Here is a 15,999-nt window from a genome sequence, read left to right on the forward strand (position 1 = left end):
TCCACGTAGGAGCTTGGGAGCAAATGGACTGAGAGTCCCCCTGAAGCTCTGTGTCCCCTCTGCTTTCTCCTAAACCCCAGCAGTTGTTGGTCATTGCTGTTTGCTCAGGGACAGGGGAATATTCTTGCTTTTTCCAAGGAAAAGGAGCTGAACCCGTGGACATCAGCAAGCTTTCCGAAAGAGGACTGCAAATAACCCAAATTTATTGAGTGTGATGATCTTCCCTGGAGGGTGTCCCGGGATGGGGAAGGTGTCTCAAGGCCCAGCCTGTCCCAGCAGACTGGGATGCCCACTCCTCCAGCCTCTGGAGACCTTATTATGCCAGCAGCACATTCCCACTGTCCAGGGGCAGAGGGATTTGAGGGATGCACTGCACACACAGCTGATTTTAAAAAAGAGCTCCTCTAAACAGCAATCTCCAGCTCCACTGCTTGATTTTGCAAGTATAATTTACTCATTTAGTGCAAGTCACTAGAGAATACTTTGGATTTCTCACTTACACATTTCCCCATTTCCCCATGTTAAATTTGAGGCCCCTCTCTCTGTAATTTCTGGCCCTCTGAATGCATTCAGCTCATGAGCTGCAACCTCCTGCAGTTTTGATGTCACCCATGTAGAAACAGAGCAGTCATTAGCTGACCATCAGAAATGGGAACACACTGGAATCAAACCTGGTTTGAATTTTAATCCAGCAATGAAGACCCTGGAGGCTACCAACCCCACTCTGGTAATATTATCCCTGGAATAAACAGCATCGCTTTGTCTCCTGAACCCACACAGAGCAATGCCTGGACATGGCTTAAACAATCTGCCAGCCTCAGCAATTTTCTTGTACACTACAATGTGCAGGTATCAGAACCTTAGAGACTTCTCTCTTCCTCAGAAAACATCCAAGTGATTGCAAAGGAGTGTGATACACAAAAACAGCCCCAAAACCAGCCTAAGTGCAGGGTGTGGAACCAAAACATCGAGTGGAATGCTAAAAGTCAGCAGGATTTTCCAGAGCTGCAAACTCCAGCTCCCCTGAAGGGGAACAAAATCTAAAGCCTGTCCTTTCAGATCCAATCCCATAATTCCTCATCCCAACCACACTCCCAGCAAGTTTAGTGGTTAAATTCAATTATCTTTCCCTCATTTCACCCAAGGAAGACAATTCTTTTCAGTCAGCAGCAATGCCAGCCTGGGCCTGGGCCAGGAAGGTTCCACTGCTGAGTTTTCCTGGAATCCCTATTGGAAGCAGCAGAGCATTTCTCCATCAGGGAGGGTGGGTGTCACAGGACAGCCTGAGAAAACCTGGAAATAAGGGTGCCCACAATCCCTCTCCACTTCCAACAGGATGGGTATTTTGCCATTTGATCTTGGCAAAAATCTCCTCCACCTCAGAAATTATTACTGTGCATTCCATCACTTTCTGCTTCTTCTTTTTTTAATTTTTTTAAAATTAATTAAAACTACTTCATCCAACCACCCTTGAGGCAACCTTCATACCTGGATGTACACAAGCACTTCCTCATCTAAGGGCCAGAACCATTTCCATCCCTCTAATCAACTGCCTATTAAATGAAGATTAATTTGAATTAATGATGTATAACCAGGAACTATTTATACTTCATTAGCAGAATTCCACAGGATTTTTCCTTTTGGAGAGGAGTGCCAGCTCAGTGGGCAGCAGGAGGGCAGGGAGGGAAAGAGGGCAAGTTTTGTGTGGGTGTGTTTTCTGAGCAAACAAACCAAAACTCTGCACACACTTCCAGGTTCCGTTTGCCCACGTGAACAGAGCAGGAGAGCACTCAGGATTTATTTGCTGGCGAGATACCCTGGAGAAAACATGGAATCATGGAATGGTTTGGGTTGGAGGAGACCTCAAAGCTCATCCATTCCCTCACCCAGCCATGGACAGAGCCCAGGAGGGAGTTTGTGGAGGCAATAATTCCTCACTGTGACTGAGCTGGGGGATATTGCATTGAAAAGGCTTGGGCTGGACCTATTTGAGCTTGATTCTTCTGTTCAGGCCCATTCAGCTGCTAAAAGGAGCTGAATGACTGGATAAATCTGCATCACAAACAAGCTGTGCTGGAGCATTTTCATCCATACATCTCTAATGAAATCCAGCAATCCCATAAATAGTCTCTTCTCCTTCTTCTGCTGATGACTGACAGCCAAGCTCAGAATTTATTGTAAGGTCCAGGTTAAAAGAAAAATAGCAGAGTAAGTGACAAGTTTGATGAAGAACCAGTTTGTCAGATGATTCATTTGAATAAAGTAATTACTGTATAACATTTTAAAAACAAATTAAGCACAGCATTCTACAAGGGAAGGAAGGAAGGAAGAAGAAATCGATATTAACTCAACATAAATGATGTTCCAGGAATGAAGCTGTTATTGCTGAGTGTGAAAACAAGCACTGGCTTTCATGTTGGGCTGCTGGTGGCACTTTAGGTGGGAAAAATTGTAAATTTTGGAGTCCTCTCTTTCAGCTCCCTCCTCCCTCAGTCAGAAAGTGAATCCTCCACAGCAGACCAAAGGCTGCTCGGTGGCAGAACTGACTTTTCACTTACAGCACATCATCTGTAACGTGATTTCTTCAAGGATGAAGGGAAAAAACAGTATCTGCCCCTCCTTGGAGCTTAGCCGTGGAAGGTAAGAGGGAATGACAGCCTGGGCCCAGCTGCTGTGCCAAAAGGGGCTGAGCCACGTGAGTCAGTGACAGCATCAGCTCCATTCACTCTGAGCACAAAAATCCCCACAGCAAGGGAAATGTCACAACTGCACAGCACACTTCAGCAGGCACACCTGGAAAAGCTCCTCCAGCTCTCCGTGCCAAGCAAACACTGCCATTTCAAGGAGCCATCGGGGACTGAGGGAGTTTGAGCAAAGGTCAGGGCTGAATCCGTTCCCAGTGGGGGATTTTACAGCTTGTGACTGTTTCTGGTTGAGGATAAACCCCTGTTTGTGCCTGCTTGGTGGCCACGTTTCCTGTCCTGGCTCAGAGGAGGAATTTTCCCGGGCTGGTGTCAGCTGGGACACGGCTGGCACATGGAAGCAGCCATGTGGAAGCACAGGCCCTGCTGGATGCTGCTCCCTCCCACAGCTCCCAGAGGCAGCCCAGTGCCAGCCCTGGCAGGGGCTTTGCCAGCGGGGCTCCCACAAACACCCGGACATCCATCCCCGCAGGAATTCTGCTCCGAGCAGCCTCCCCTCCTGCCACAGGGAACCCCGGGAGGTGCAAGGGCACTCGTTGAAACAGGAGAGCTGGAACCCTACCGGCTGTGAGCTCCGTGCTGCTGCTGCTGCCAGGGTGATGTGAGGGATTCAGGCAGCCAAGTGAGCACAAGGTTTGCCCTGGGGCTCCTTGGCAGGGATGTGGATTCCAGAGGGGTCTGGATCACAGGCACTCAGCAGGGCTGGGGGCACGTGGAAGGCTCAGAAAGGAGCAGGGCACAGCAGAGCAGTGCTGAGGAAGATGTTTTCCTGCAGATAATTCCCTCTGACAGAGCTCCACTTGCACTGAAGCACCTGCTACTGGGAACCCCCTCCGAGCATATTTTCCCATTCTTATCTCTTAGCAAAGGACAGATTCTCCTGTGCCATGTGGTGTCCAGCTGGGAGGCAGTACCTGTGCACTCACCACATCATCTGCCCAGAAAATAATCACTGCTCACAGTTCCGCAGCATCTTCTTTTGCAAAGTCACCTCTCTGACAGCGTAATCCAGAAATTGGCTGATACCTGCCTGCTCCAGGATCATTGCCCCTCTGTGCTCATCACCCATCTGGGGGCTCCTGCTTTTGGGGTGCACTCAAACACAACCCAGGGCCCTGCCCTTGCCCTTCCTGCACCTTCCCCTCCTTGTTTCCAGCCATCAGAATCCTCAGGGAAAGGTGGTGAGCACGGAAAGGCAAAGACCCCACTCTGGAACCCCCCTGGATTTCAGCCTCCCTTACCCCAAATAACTCCCTGTCCCTGTAGATTGCAAGCTTCTCTCGACTGTAAGATATTTGCAGCCAAACAGAGGAAATGTTAAATGCAATAAATGCAGGGCTGGCTCTGGGCTTGGGGGATGGTTTAATTCTCCTTTCTGTGGCTGTGGGCAGCTGAGACCTGGGACAGGCTCAGGACCCAAACCCTGACCAGGGGAGGGGATGAGCCCCAAGTGTCAAACTCAGCAAATGGGATTTTTAAAAACAAGACTAGGCTTGCTTATAGCAAGGTCACTGCCTATTTGTCACATTTGGTGTCTCCTCTGTTCCAAACTGCCCATCCAAAACCCAGCTCCATGTTCCAGATGTGGTTTTATTCCAGCTGCTTTTGTGAAGGTTTTGCCCCCAGCTGTAACAAGGCTGCTCAAATTTTCCTTGATTTTTTTTGCTGAACTCTCAGAAGGACTCAGCCTTTCTGTCCTTTTCATGCAGCATGGGTGGTGCTGAATGACCAGAGACAAAACTGCCACAAACCCCACTTTGGGCTAAATAAAAATGGTAAAGTAATTCTCCACCCAAAATATCCCCCGTGACAGCCAGGGCAGGTTTTTATAATTATCTGCACTCCAGAAAGGTGCATTGAGCCCTGATTTGATCCTTTGGAAAGCAGAGGGATAAAAATACATGTGTGTATGTATATATAGAAAAAGTTGAGCTTATTAAGATACAAGGATCTGCCTTTTCCAACGGGATTTATTTCACTTCAGCTTGCAAGTGGAGATAGTTCCCAAAGGCACAGTTGGCATGGTTCGTGTTACAGAATTTCTAAGTAATGAACTTCTTCCTTTTTACAAACAGCAAAAGAATCTGGTTGACCTGATTTAGGTATCTCTTGCAACACCAGGCAGGAACTACAGCATGATTTTTGAGGTGCAAACTCTCAATTTGATAGGAAGTTTTAAAACTGTTGCTTTTCTCCTTTACATTTTGTATTTCCCTCTGCTTGCACTATGCCATGGGCTGTGGGCTGTTCCAAACGTTTCTCCTGATCCCAGCAGGGTTTGATCAAATTCCCTCACGGCTGAGCATTCCTCCCACCACGCTGTAACAGCTTAAATAGTCTCTCTGGAAAATAAACTTGCTTTCTCCTGCCTTTGTAAGTCTTTCAGAGCACTGCTTCACAGGTGGGCTTTCCCTGAGTGTCTGAGTGAAGGGATTTCCCTCTGAGACACCCAGACCTGCTGGCACAGTCACTGCTGGCCATGTGCAGGACTGCAGGCTGCTGCTGGAAATGGAGGGGCAGCAGGAAAGCTGAGAGGAAGGAACAATCACAAAAAAAAAAAGTCTAAACCAAACCAAACAAAAAATCAACAAAAAAATATTAATGCTTATATTAAGGATTAAAGGAAGGGGGTAAGAATTTGACAGATATAAAAAGCAGATGAGGAGAGTGGAAAGCAAGTTGTTGGGATGAAGACTAAAAGACTGATGGCACTGCTGGAATTTTTGTTACTGCTTTTATCTGAGTCTGAATCTCAAAAGTATTCAATAGCTTACAAATATGGTCAGATTTTTTTGGGCAGATACAAAGCAATTGTACCTTACACTTGAGGAAACTTCAAACCCAAGGAAGCCAAAGAGACCCCTAAAACAACAGCAAGGAAAGTTGAATTCAGAGGGGGTTCTGCCACTGCTTTGGCACAGATACCTGGTTAAATGAGGAGGATATCTGTACAAAAGGTGCTTTACACTGTCCTGTGCAGTGGCTGCACTGAAAGCAGCAATAAATACAGGTTTTTCTGCACTCTGATGGCACATGAGCCTTGGAAACAGAAACCTTCACTCGAGAGAGCCCTGGAAGCTACTCCAGAGAGGAGCCTGAGGGGAGAGGAGATGGCCCCACTACAGAGAAGCTGGAGCTTGCATTTGCAATGGAACTGCTTCAGGAAGAGCCATTTTTCTCCAGCTGTCAGCCAGGAATAGAAAGGCATTTCAAAATCCAAGACAATGCTTTGAAATGAGCGCTATTTAGCAAACAGCATTTTTGTGCATAAATGTCAGGGTTATATCTTTAAAAATGACACAGTCTGTCTTTTCCTGAGTGCCCATTAAGCACTATTATCTCTAAGATGCTTAGGAACGTAAGGTCTTTATTAAAGCTGAAGAAATCCCAGTTTATCCTGAAAAAGCACGGATAAATCAGATCACAGGCTGTCCCAAAGTACATCTCTTCCAGAGAGGAGGTGTGGAGGGAGGTTAAAGTTGGCAGGGGGCACATTTTAAGCTCCAAGTTTGGTCTTTGGCTGCTGTGTTTCTGGATTCCAGCTGCCCTGAAGGCAGAGCTGCCTGTCCAGCCAGGATTGATGGCCATGGGAGATGCCTGGGAGCCCCAGGGCTGCAGCAGATCCCCCATCTGGAAACTGCTGGGCCCACTTGGCACTTGGAACCATGCAAAACCCCCGTCCTGATCAGGAGTTCAATCATTGGGGATCCAAAAGGACAGCAGCTCCTGCTGGCACAGCCTCTGCACGAGGCCAGCGGGAATTCTGGCTTTGCCTTCCATCCCAAATGCAGCAATTGCTGATGGTAGGTTTCTCTGAGGCTGGAGGGGCTCCTCTCACTCTGGGAAAAAGGCTTCAAACCATTCAGCTAAGCTGGAGAGGACTTTGCCTGTGATTGTCCCCATCCATCCTTCTCCCCAGATCGTGCCAGGCCTGGCATTAAGGGAGAATAAACCTGAAGTTTAAAAATAATAATAACTGCAAAGAGACATAAGTGATTTGATTGGTTTTCATGATAAGAAATAAATCCCCTCCTTTATCTTTCCCTGGCATGGAGGAAAGATATAAATCCAAATGTTACCAGATTTCCCACTGGATCCTTGGCTTTGATTGTCCTGAAGCTCCAGACACACATTGGGTGTTTGGGGGGCATGAGGAAATGTGCAGGTTTTGCTCAGGATTTTCTTTAAGCCTTAGAGCAGCTTGTTTTCCCAGTGCTGCTGCATCATTATTGTGCCTCCCTTGAAGTGCCATTAATGCAGTTTCATCCTTAATTCCTCAGGTATCAGGAAGGGACAGAGAGAAAACGGGCTGCCACTCTCCAGTATTTACCTTCCAGCCCTGGAAGTGTAATGTGTGAGGAGCTCACGTGAGACGATGCTCTTAGGGGTGGGGGTGCAGATTTTCCAGCAGTTCCACTCTCATGAGCCATGTTCAATCAGCACCTGTGCTCTGAGCTGCCACATCTCCTCATCATCAGGATGGCTGCCTCTTGAACAGACACTTATGGAGGTGCCTGCAGTTTAAAGCTTCCCTGGTAATTATCAATCTGGAACGTTTCTGTTCCTCCATCTTCTGAGGGCCATTTGAGTCTGAAGAATGCCTTATTCAATGTCTACATTTGCAAATATTAAAGCATCAAGTGTAAACAAAACACTGCTGCACCTGATGACAACTGTACATCAAGTGCTGAATTACACAGCTCCGAGAGAAATATGGGATGGGAACCCAAACAATTCTAGGAACGCTTTCTCCTTGTACTGCTTCCCTCAAAAGAGAACTCAGAGTGTCCTTCACCACAAATCACACTCAGATTGAGACATTCCACTGCAGCAGCCTCACTGGGAACAGCTTTATCAGGAATTATTTGCGCTGATTACAGATGGTAGTTACAGCTATTACATTTATTATATTACAGGTATTAGTTGTAATTATTACGCTTATGGATAGGGAAGTTAGATATGTACTTTGAAAAAATTGGCAGGAAAATCCTGGGTAATTTTACCCACGGGTTAAAACTGTGTTAAAAATTAATAAAAACATGAAAGAAAGAAAAAGACAATTATCTTAAAAACTGATAGAATATCTCCAGGCCCCACAAGGTGAATGTCTGAGTTACTGAACTGTTACTCATATTTTTAAAACATGGAAGTTTATGCCACTGGGCATAAATATTGTAGGGGTTATTTTTATATAGTAGGAGTTCTAGTAAAATATCTGTGTCTAGGCCTTGCCCTGATGAGCCCCGGTTGCTCTGGATGGGCTGCAGCTGTGATGTCCTTCACTGGGCTGCAGCTGTGGCCAGTGAAGGTAACTGGGATAAAAGGGGCTGGGCTGGGCCAGGCAGGGACAGCCTGGAAGGGGCATTCACTGAGAAGCAGCAACAGGCAGAGGAGGAAGGAGTCTGTGCTGTGAAGAACTGCCCCCAAGGAATATCACTGAGAAGGTATGGGACTCTAGAAATATGAAATACAGCATTTTTAGCCTCATAATTTCCATCAGAAGTCCATAAAATACCTTTGCTGTGAAGAGGAAACTGTAATTAGTTTAGTGTGTAAAGATGGCTTCAATTCAATTAAATATTTCCATAACTGATGAAACAAATGATGGCACATAATGGCCATCATTTCCATGTGTTACCGCCAATCTGATTGAACAACTTAAATTTCAAAACAAAATTAAAAATGCAGCTGCTGTTTTTCCTTTCTTAGTTTTCCTTGGTGTGTGTCAGACTTCCCATTCAGGATATTCCATGAACACATTTAAACAGGTTTATGTTTTTTGGCAGAACTGACTGGCTCCCTTTTGGGGTGAGGGCATGGAACTGAGCTGCTTGTTAATGCTGGGAGATCCTTGGTGATCCTCTGCTGCTCCTGGGACTTTGTGAGATCCTGGAGCAGCACTGACTGCTCACACAGGAGGGGAGGCTGCAATGGGGCAGGGGAGCTGCTGGCAGAGTGCCGTGTGTCACAGAGTGGTGTGACAACACCAGCCTTGCTCCCACTCTGTTTTCTGAGACGCAGAAGGCTGAGAAATGGTGAAATTACCCAGGGCAATGCATCCCCTTTGTAAATGGAACGCTGTGTACACCACTCTTGTGGTGATTATGGCTCACTACGTGACATATGTCTAATGATTCCGATTGGCTGCTCTGGAGAGGGATTTAATTTAAGGCACTTATGGCATTGGGCTCAAATTATTTCCAAGAGTTGATTGAAGCTTATGTTTTCCCCTGCAGCTTGTGCTCAGCTGAGGATCATCCGCTGCCTGCGTTCCATTTGTGTCCTGCAGGATCTCAGCTGGGGCTCCTGCCTTGCCCTGTGCCTCTGTTCACTTGTGCAGCCACTTCCCAGAGCAAGCAGAACCTGCTGTGGAACCAGGTGCCACTGCAAAATCACCCCATCCTGGTATTTGTTTGTTTGTTTATGATATCTGCAGTTTTTAGAGCCACCTTGGCAACAGGTTTTGGATGTCTGCTCCCATGAGAATTGGGAAGAACTGGCCACCCATCCCTTAGGAACCTTCTCCATTCCTCTGTCTGTCAGTGCTCATCGAGAGCTGCTGAGTGAAGGAACCTGCAGGTTCAGGACTGTCCCCATGGCATGTGGTGGCAGCCTGAGCTCAGGGTGGGCAGCAGCTGCCAGGGGCTTCCCCAGGACGTCACAAACCCCAGGGTGCAGCAGCCACAGAACCCTGCAGGCCCAGGCTGGAGCGAGTGGGAGGGCAGTGCCAGCTCCTCTGGAGCTGCCTGCGGTGAGGATGGGGTTTGATGCCACATGCAAGGGCATTCCATGAGCTCCCCTGGAGCTGCCTGGGGTGAGGATGGGGTTTGATGCCACATGCAAGGGCATTCCATGAGCTCCCCTGGCCTTTGGACAGCCCCTGCACTGCCTGCCCTGGCAGCAATGCTGTGACATCAGGAGAGCTGGGGGTCAGTAACAGAATGAAGGTGTCATTGCCCTTGGAAAAGGCTCAGGCACACTGAAGCACTGCTGATTCCATTTTCAGAGAATCCTGGGGCCACTGAGGCTGGAAAAGCCCCCAGGATCACCCAGTCCCAGCTGTGCCCCATCCCCACCCTGTGCCAGCCCAGAGCACTGAGTGCCACCTCCAGCCTTCCCTTGGGCACTCCAGACCTCCCCAAACCCCTCTTTCTTACAAACCCAGCCCTGCAGAGGAGATCTGCACTTCTCCCTAGCCTGGGAACATTCTGGAAATGTTCCTTTTCCTGAGAGGAAGGGAGCCAGCTTGAGCTCTGTGCTGCATCAAAAACCTCTTGCTCAGTGAAACCTGTACATGAACCCACCTGGGATTTGAGAGAGCATTAAATAGAAATCAGCTAAATGGCTTTGAGAGGAGAACAAACACTAAGCTTCTTTAAATAAAAGAGTTAGAACATGGAAGTGTGAAATTTCACACTTTTCTGCGTGTGGATATCTTGTAAAGCTTCATTCTGATTCCTCTTTGCTCCCTGATGATTATTTCATCTCCCTTGCACAAAATATGGAGTATTTCCTGAGAGGAACCATTGCCTTCATATCCACTGTAGCAAGTGGAATCTTTGAAATACTGAACTGTTTCAGAAAAGGGAAATGAGGGCACCCTTTAACTCCCAGATGACTCCAGACCGGGTGGGAGTGCTGGAAGACTCTGCAGAGGGGCAGGCTGGATATCAGGGAAATTCCTTCCCCAAAAGTGGGAGCAGAGGCAGACTGAAGGTTTGAATTCCAGAAAAGGCAGTAAAAGTACATTATTAGGCATTTAGAACTCATTTTTGTTCAATCAAGCTGCAGCAGGGAGCCGAGTTAGCTTATTAATATAAGAAATTGCTGCTGGTCCTTAACACATTTCGATCAATGTGTGAGAACTGGCAAGAAATGAAGAGCAGGAGAAAATTAAAAATATCATCCAGAAGTTTCTGACTGGCAAACTCCTGCTGCCTCAACCCACTGTTTGTTTTTGCAGGTGTTTTGTGGTGAGCTCCTGGGATCTCTCCAAAGGGGTGGAACTCTTTAAAATCTCCTCATGTGGATGTTGGGCATTTTTTACACCAGGATGTAAAAGTGAGTTTCATGCTGTTTCTGCCCTGGAAGGAATCTTGCCACATGCCCTACCTAAATCCAGATGAACCTGGGAAATTTTGACATGAACTTTACCCAACCTGCCCCGTGACATCCATCAAATTAAACACTGAAAATCAGGGGGGTTGTACAATAGTAATGCGAACTTAAATTAATTCATTTTCTGCCTCTCTTTTTCCCTGCTGAAAAGGGAGAGATGTGAGAACCATCTGAAAACCAGTGGGATTTGCAGAAATGAAAATGAAGTGTTTTCCACATTTCAAGCCTATGGAAGATTGCTGATGCAGCTTTCCAGCAAGGAGGAAATGGAGAGACCAAAGGTTTGTCCTTTTGTTTAAAACACAGCATGGCCTGGGCTTGCTTTGATGTTCTAGCAGTGAGACTGATTTTTCCTTAGCACACAAAATTATTTTGTGGCATTAGGATAATAAAAAAAGCAAAGCTCAGCTAGAAGCTATATGGCTCCATCCAGAGTGCCAAACACATTTTTGGTGTTTTCTTTTTAGCTTTTGGGGGTATTTTCTGCTGGCTTTCTTAACAACTCTGAGACATCCCTGGTTTAATAAAATCATCTCGTGTCCTGAAACATTTGGGTAATGAACTGAGTGATGGAGCTGTCAGCTCTCTGCTGCTCAGCTGACCAGCTGTCACACCAAGGACTCTTTGGCAATTGGGAGATGTTGGGTTTGATGTTTAATTCCCTTATTCCATCAAAAGACTTTATTTGAGAGGAGTCTTTGAATCATGCATGCGCTGAAGATGTTCCTATATCTAAATCATCTGCGAGCAGCAAGGGGGTTTTAAAGATCAAATCACTTAAAGATTGATTCTTTCTTAAAGAAATGAAGTTTTTCTTCATGCAGGGACTTGTGTTCTGAAAGTGCTTCCTTTGCATTATTCAGAGTTGGTGGTGATTAATCACAATTCCCTCAGCCAGCACAGTGCACCTTGTGCAGAGTGTGCCTTGTGCTGCAGGGGCTGGGCCCATGCTGACCAATTCCACATGCTGATAGCAAATGCCTTGCATTTTAGGGTTCTGTACAACCTGCAGCCGACCCAACCATCTGCAATAAATTATTCAAGGTGTTATGGCCCCACTTTTCAGGATTAGCCTCTGTGCCTGCAGATAATTACAGGTACAACTCAAAGCAGATAGGGGCAAGGGCACTTTCTGGCAATGGACCTCTGCCTACCTGGTTATCCCACAAAAAGATGGTTCTGTGCTATGGAATGTTCCCAGAGTAATCTGTCTCTGGAAAATTGCTCCCATAAAACCTAAGCTTGACTTGAAGTCCTCTCAAAAAAAACCTTCATCCCCCCAAAAAAGTAAACCAGTAATTATACAATTACTCTATATCTATTTTTGCAACACAATTACTCTATATTTATTTTTGCAACACAGCTCTAAAAATCTTTAAAATCTTTCTTTAAATATGTGCTTTATTGTTATAATAATTTCCCTGGGGTCTGCTGTACTGGTAAACTTATGGTGCATTACCTAAAAACATCACTGTGGTGCCTTTGGCACACATAAAAAAGACAGATCATCCTTAATGTAATTCTAAAAACTATTTCCATGTTCCAGCATTTGGATTTATGAAGCATGGGCTATATGTCTTATAAAATTTTATTTTAAAGTAGTAGACTTACAAAAAGTAAACAGGGCCCCCATCAAGTAACAAAAATAAAAGGTGTTCTGCTAAAGGAGGCAAAACATCAAGGGTTTTATAAAACTTAATTTCCACTCTTCTCCATAGGCTTGGGAGCGCTTCCATCTAAATCTTGTGAGTAATTCAGATTCACACCCCATGTGGCAGAGGTTTAATGCACCCCTCCCCAGCAATGCTGTTTAATATGCAAAGGAGGCAGGGGATGCTGAAATGGACTCTTCCCCTCCATGTAGCCATGATGCAGCTGGAAAATCTTGTCAGGGCTGTTAACTCTCCTGGAGAAACATAAAAAGCTGGGTTTGCAAATGTAAATGATGCCATCCTTGCCCACTCAGGTGGGTCAATGTGCAGCCAGTGAGACACTGAGGCAGCAAGGGGATGCTGCCTAATAAACCCTGGGGAGCTGAGATATTCCCTGCCCTGAGCGCTGCAGATTCCATCAGGTGTGGAACAGCTCCTCTCAGCAAAACCTCTTTATATTTTCTGACAGATCCCTTTTCTGACTTGCTCACAGCACCCAGGGCCCAGCTTCCTGCGCTAATCTGCTCAGAGAAACAAGGTTTTTGTCTCCTGCTGAGCTTCCATGCTGAGCCTTGCCCCTCCTTTGCTCTTTAATTGGGTGGTGTTTCATTTTCCCAGAGCTGGTGGCAGCTACAGTGACATTTCATGTGGGCACCACAGAACTGGGTAAGATGTAATTGCAATAGATGTATCCACAAACTTTCCGAATGGCACACACCACTAACAGGCCATGGATTTCCCAGGAAAAGATGCCACAGGGCAGGACTTGGTGGATGGATTCAAACTGTCATCTCCTCTGAAATATTTGGAGTGGGACTGTTAACGTTTTTCACCATATCCTCCATGTGGTACTACTGGGGAATGCCAGACAGGAGAAACTTCAATCAATAGAAAATGTGTTTAAAAAGTAGGAATTCCATCCAAAATGGAGAGGGAATGAATGTTTTATTCAGGGTATATACATTAAAAAAAAAAATCAGTTCATTTTTGCAAATATGCTAAAGCTGTCACAGAGCCCTTGCCTGATCTAGACACGGGGGAAGTGCAGCAGGAAAACTGGGGAATATTAAATAGCAACATTTTAGTCACAAAAATTGAAGGGTTTTAAAATTTATTCAAGTGCTAGCTATAGTGCAGATGGTGCTGGAGAGTTACAGTGAATTTGGGTAATATTGTTTTGCATCAATGTCCAAATGCACAATCCAACTGAGAGAGGGGAAGTTCAGATTGGGTGTTAGGAAAGAACGCTTTACCGAGGGCAGTGGCCCACAAGTGTTGGAATTAATGTGCTCCATCCACCTGTCCTGGGCAGTGCTGGGATGGAAGCACACAGGTCCCCCAGTTTCCCCTGCCATGCCCATGGAGGGAGGTTTCCTCATGGACCTGGCTCGTGGCACACATCCAAGTGCCAGAAAGGAGTGGGACAGGGGTAGCCAAGAGCTCACAGCAATTTGGAGTGCCACAGGCCCCTCTGCCCTGAACATGCCCAGCACTGGGGGAGCTGAGCTCAGGGTCCTCTCAGACCTGTCCTCTGCCCTTCCTTCCCCATCCCTTCTTTTCCAAAATCACAACTGAATCTGTGGCATTTTGTTTCCTTTCCCTTGGTGCCCTTGTTCCTTTCTGCCACTGCCTTGCTTCCTGCTCCCAAAAAAGCCATTTGGTTTCCTTCTGTGCCCCAGTTTGTTTCTCATCCCTACTTGTATTCACTCATCACTTCTGGTCTTTCACCCTGTGCCAATATTTACTTTCCTTGCCAGTATTTTCCTTCCTAAATCACTTTATTCCCTTTTCAGTGCATCCCAACCAACATTGCTTTGAATCTCACATTTTATTCTTTATTCTTACATAAAATTGAGGCTCCTTTCCTAAAAAGCCCCAAAGTGGGAACAACTTGCAGAGTTTTCCTCTCAAGCCCTTATTCAGCTCTTCTGTTCCTCGCCTTGGTTTTTAGCTCACATCATCCTTCTGTTATCCTCCCTTCCCTCTCACTTTTCATTTCACTTGCACCTCCTCCCCTTCAGTTTTCCCCTTCAGTTTCCATTACTCAGCCACACAGCTTTTCTTGTGTTTCCCAACTTCATCTCTGCTGCAGCCCCACCTCTCTCCCCTTTGCCATGAGGATCCAAGAGTTTGTTCCTTCTCCTGGCACAGGTTTTGCCAAGGATAGAGAGACGCTCACCCCTGTGAGCAGTGGGTGCCTGAGGCTGGGTAATGGAACAGAGATAAGAGCCCTCGTTTGCTATTATCCTCAAAATCAACTGCAGATAGCGATTCCAGCCCAAAAAGAGATTGTAACTTTTGAGGAGAGTAAGAGCGGTCTGTGACAAACAAGTCTGGAACCAGAAATTAAATGAATTGTCAGGTCCCAGACTTGCTGGCTTCTAACTTAGCCATAACTCAGTCAATACCAGACATAATTCCCTGCTTAAAAAGTTATTAAAATCTTAATAAAACCAAGGAGATGCTGGGACAGAAGCTTATTAAGATGGCATAAAAGCTGTGCCTACATCTCGTTAAATTAAAGCCGTTAACCAGAATGACTTAATTGAATATTTCCAAATGTGAGCATTCCTAGATTTCCCTGGGATGCACTTGCAGCTCTGGGTAGAGCTGCCTGGTGCTGGTGGGGTGTGAGCCCTGTCCTCACAGGAGTTTTTGCCCTGATAACCTGGCAAGTGCAGCTCCCCCAGCCCCACAGCCAGGGGCCATGGCTCTGCAATCAGCATCTTGGCCAGATGATTTCCCCAGCGTTTCCCCAGTGCCCTTCTGAACCCATGGAAGGCTGTGAGCTTCCTCAGTTCCCTATGGCATGAAGTGTCACAGCTGCAGGTTGTGCGAGGAGCCCTTTCCATCACCCCTGCTCCACTCTGGGCTCTGGGCCGCTGCCCTTGGTGCCCCCCAATCCCAGGAAAGCTCATTCTGTGTTCACCTTCTGTCCCTATCTGTGGTGATTTCCCGGCCCTGTGTCTTTGCTGGCTCTCCTCTCCTTCCTCTCGTGCTTCCAGCTGTGCCCACTGACCGTCCCTCACTCCTGAAAAGCAGGCAGTGCTGTCCCAGATGATGTGTGCTCACTCTGGGACCAGGTGTCTGGGCAAACTCAGCTCTGTGCACACCTCTCAGGTCTGCCTTTGCAATCCTGCTCTCCAGGCTGAGCCCTTTGCTGAGCTCCAGGCCTGCCAGTGCTCAGCTGAGCCCCAGCTCAGTGTGGCCAACACGGAATACAAACTCTCACACTCCCCCTGTTACAGCTATTACATGTATAAAATTCTGTCTTTGGGGGTTACTCAAAGCTATTTTCCTCCAGTGGAGACTCTGGCAGCCATCAGAATTAGAAGGAACATTCTCAGTAAATTGCTTGTGCAGCTATCAAATGTCCCTGGGTTCATTTCAGCATTTAATCACCCTGAGAGCCTGGGTTTGCCTCATATGTTTGGGCATCCTTTAATCACAGAGGAATTAACTTTCAGATCCTGCTGGGGTTTTTGTTTGGTTCATTGGTTGGTTTGGGTTGTTGTTTTTTTTTTTTT

The 15,999-nt window shown here is 46.6% G+C and overlaps 1 protein-coding gene across 2 annotated transcripts in view; it reads right to left on the reverse strand.

Annotated features, from left to right (window-relative positions):
• Positions 1–15,999, reverse strand: part of LOC131097021 (glutamate receptor ionotropic, kainate 1) — a 102,180-nt gene that overhangs the window by 55,075 nt on the left and 31,106 nt on the right. The window lies entirely within an intron of this gene.

This window comes from Melospiza georgiana, chromosome 2 (genome assembly GCF_028018845.1).
Source record: "Melospiza georgiana isolate bMelGeo1 chromosome 2, bMelGeo1.pri, whole genome shotgun sequence".
In the NCBI taxonomy this organism is placed as follows: domain Eukaryota; kingdom Metazoa; phylum Chordata; class Aves; order Passeriformes; family Passerellidae; genus Melospiza; species Melospiza georgiana.